At 35.1% G+C, this 4,230-nt stretch overlaps 1 protein-coding gene across 1 annotated transcript in view; it reads left to right on the top strand.

The window, feature by feature from the left end:
- The window catches only part of LOC137984908 (uncharacterized), a 25,325-nt gene extending 21,751 nt beyond the window's left edge, over positions 1–3,574 (top strand). The window contains exon 11 of the mRNA XM_068832245.1: positions 1–3,574. This exon is cut by the window's left edge and continues 2,119 nt beyond it. The gene's annotated coding sequence lies outside the window, so the exon portion shown is untranslated.
- The last annotated feature ends 656 nt before the right edge of the window (positions 3,575–4,230 follow it).

The following is a 4,230-nucleotide window of genomic DNA, read 5'->3' on the forward strand; positions in this document are numbered from 1 at the left end:
CTTGATATTTTTACAACGGCATAAGTAAATGGTATATTTCCCAAGAATGATCATATTATTTAACAAACAATTCCCTGGGGGATGTTATCGGAAGTACCAAAGAGAATTGATATCTCGTCAAGCTTATCAATTTTCATATTATAAGTATTTAACCAAGAAATAACAGAACGCCAAAAGTTTTTAGTGTAGGCACAGCTGATTAGAAGATTCTCAATAGTTTCTTCGTGATCTCCACAAAAAGTGCACATCGGAGAAGTAACTAAATTCATTTTATATAGGATTCTATTAGTTTAGAGAATACGATTTAGAATAGGTACTCTGACAAGGAGAGATTCTTCCCTCTAAAAGCATCCCAGCTTTTTAACTTAGAGATTTTTGAGAGAATATCTCCAAGTTTCACAAAACCTACTTCTTTTATTCTCTTATTGTATATTGATTGCTTGTTAATCAAGAAGTTCTGGTTGTTCCAGATAATCTCATTTAAAACGTCCAGTTTTGTAGCTATGGTATCATGATGGCCATTAAGTCAGACCAAGCTTCAAGACATTGTTTATAAAAAATTGGTAATTTGCAGGGTAGGCGCGGTGGATTGGAATTGCACTGAATTAGAAAACTATTTCCTACGTTCTTAAGATACTGAGACAAGAAAACTTTCCAATTGTTAACATTATCATCTAAATACCTTTTAAGACACACAATTATTTGAGTTTTAATGAAAGATTCAGGGTGAGGCATTTTGAGGCCACCATCTTCATATTCACTAATTAAGGACAATCTCTTAATTTTATCTTTGCCTCTCCACACAAAATTGCATATCATATAATTTATGCTTTTAATTATATCTTTATCAATCGATAAACTTAGGCATAGCGATTGTTTTGACTAATTGAATTTTACCAATTAGTGTTAAGTTACTCCATTGCCAGCAACTTAAAGACTTTTTTAAAGTTGAGCTCTTTACTTTTATACTGGTCATATCATAAGTAAAAAAGATACCCAGTATTTTAATAGGCTCGTTCACCTTGTTTATACCGAGGACTTCGTGATTTCGAAGATGAACTTCCTAACCAGTAGGCTTCTTTTTTGTCTTCTCTCTTCCAAAAAAACTTCGTGAGATTACTAATGTGAACAGTTTTAAGGTTCATATTAAGACTTATCTTTTTAGGACTTTATAGTAGTGAGCAATTTTATATTCAATTCTTACTTGCATTCATATATATTTTAGTTTTTATATGCATTATCTTTTGTTAAATTCTTGTAAAGTAATGCAGTTGTAATGCGCAGCTGATCATTCTCATGTTAAGCTGCGCACAATAAGTTCACAAATTATTATTATTATTATTATTATTATTATTATTAAAGTGCCCATAACCTAATTTTTCTCACTCTAGTCATCTGAATCTACACATATCTCATAGACGTTTCGCGAAAACAAAATTGCGATTTTCCCAAAACGCGATTTGAAAATGAAATTAGAGAACGTTCAAATTTGCCGGCATTTTGGCTCACCATTCGCCTTAGTCTTCTATCGATTCTTCCCGGTCACAATACTGCTGTGACGTAGATTAAGGAACTCGTGACTTCAAGTGAAAAAGGAATAGCGATATAAACAGTATAGTAAGGAATAATTCCCTTGAAAATGCCTAACCCTAACCCTAACCCTAACCAAAAACGATCGCTGAGCGATACCTTGGCGTTGATTATTAAGAAAAGATAAGACCCACGCCAACAAGCATTCCTTAATCTACGTCCCAGCGAGCCCGTGAGGTCCTGACCAGCGGAAGGGGTATACCAAATAAATATAGGATTGAAAAAGTCGTAGAAAATTCGCCTCTCGCTGGAATTGAAAAATTCTTTCGCCAAAGTTCATTTTTTAATATGGACTTTCAAATAAGAAAATAAAACTTTTTAGGTTATGGGCACTTTAAGTACCATATGTGTTCAATAAGGAACTAAGACAACCATAAGATTCCTTATCACTTAAGTAAGTCATCGGCGAAGGCGATGCATTTAATTTCTTTGTCTTCTACTACTATGCCTTTTATATCTTGATTTTGTTTGATAGCGCTAAGGAGCCCCTCTTCCGATTGAAAAAAGCGGTTCGGAGGAATTTAGTTTTAAGGCGTGAAAGACGTTTTGCGATACATCAAGACAACTTTAGTAAGAATTTTTCCAGTCGCAAAAAGACCTAATAAGAGGATTGCTTAGTTTTAAAAATATGTTTCGGGTAGGAAAAATTGTTCTGACTCTTGAGACAAGCGCCATATTAGGAATAACGGGATACATGCAGTTGAATTTTAAAATCAGTTGTCGAATGAACAGATTTAACTACTTTGTCGTTAAATGGTGGGGCTCATCTCGCCGTTCTGCCCCGGTCAGTGTAGCCTGACTAGGAAGTTAATTTTGCTCACCAGTTTTCCCATGCACCAGTTTTTGAGTCAAGGGGAAAATTAAAGGGGCTAGGTCACGCTATTTTAGGTAATTTTGTTTAATTTTGTTAATTATGAGCTCTAAACGTCAAATTGGCAGAGCAAGAGTCTTGCATTTGCAAAATCACGGCCACGTAACGACTGAGAATGATTTTCCAGCTTTGTAAATGACATTTTGATATAGACTGAATGATATAAATTTGAAAAAAGGTGGGCCGACGTTTTTCAAATTTACCCAAATTCAATCCATTTCAATCTTCTCCAGTTTTGTCCATCCATGTCCTTTCTTGGCTTCCCTGTGTTTTGTTAGAGTTCTTCTATAGTTTTGAACAGTTATTTTGATATTTTAGTTAATTCTATGACCATTCGATCAGTGTTGAAATTGCCTGAAATTGCGTGACCTAGCACCTTTAAGCATGCTTATTCTTTTAAGTGCGTAAATTTCTTAAATTTTTATTGTATGTGTATATATGGTCACGTGATATATTTCTATTTAACAATTATACCATGAGTTCGATTGATGGTTTACAAGGCACGTATTGCCGAGTTGATTGATTCAAACTTCGAAGTCTTACATTAGGCGTCATTGTAGAATGACCTTTGATTTAATGAACTCAGTTTCAAAAAAGTGGTTAAACGTTATTTTAGTAACAAAACTAAATATAGCAAAGATCTTGCTTTCTTTGGGGAGCTGGTTTTTTTGTTGTACTGGAATTTAAAAAGAACTGCAAACTCATATAAAGTTTCTTTTTTCCAGTCCCTCGCCGGAAAGTAGGTGAGCTTTGCGTGATCAGCGAACCACTCTAGATGTGCTTAATAGGCAAAACAATATATTCTTGCAAACGTTACCTTCCACCTCTGACAAAAGCACCGTAGCTTTATCAGTATTTTTGTCACTTGTTTTCGTAATGAATGTGGTTTTTCTACAAGCCTTCAGTAGTCCAAATGTGTCGGAGATTGCTAAAACCTTAGACAGAAGTTAAGCTTAAAATCGCTTGGGTTACTTATATATCCCTCGTTATTGTGGACTTCAAATCTCGTCTAAGCAAGGTGCTTGCATTAAGAGAACTAACAGTGCTTGTAAGAAATAGAAACGAAGTTAGCTTTGAAGTGATTTGTGTATTTCCGTACTGCATTAAAAATTATAGAAAATGTTCACATAGTGATTTTTATAGCCATCAGCATCTTACTTTGGAACCCTTATATGTCACCACGTCCTTATTGCCACCACTTCCCCTCATTGCACAGTGCATTGCCCGTTCCGTCATCTTCCGAATAATGAAGCCTTTTCTTCCCTTCTCGCGTTTGCAGGAGCAAATACGATGTTTGATGATACTGATTCCCAAGTAACACAAGCTCTGCAAATGGCATAGACTAAAAACCATACATACCATAGTACACGAAAAAGGGCATTTGATAAAATACCCCATATTACTAAGGGCGTACATGAAATTGTGTTGCACTGAGACATTAGGATTGGTTACCAGAAGAGATGTTTAACAGTTGGGGTCAGTTAGTTGTAATCTACACAAAAAATATTTTTATACAGATATTTCCGTCACACAACTAATGTTATAAAACCTGTTATTATATCTCTCAGATAGTACGCGCGCTGTGATTGGCTAAATTAGCGGGCCGCATTCTACAGTACAGCCTGGAGCCCGCTAATGTTTAAATTTCGATAAAACATTATCTAGCAAGTTTTTCATGTCGTTTCTGTTACATAAACTTGTAAAACTGTTTGAATCTAGCAAGCAACTATTCAAACAGCCAAGAAGATTTAGTTTTTCGGGTTTTGACT

The sequence above is a fragment of the Montipora foliosa genome, chromosome 14, assembly GCF_036669935.1.
Source record: "Montipora foliosa isolate CH-2021 chromosome 14, ASM3666993v2, whole genome shotgun sequence".
Lineage (NCBI taxonomy): Eukaryota > Metazoa > Cnidaria > Anthozoa > Scleractinia > Acroporidae > Montipora > Montipora foliosa.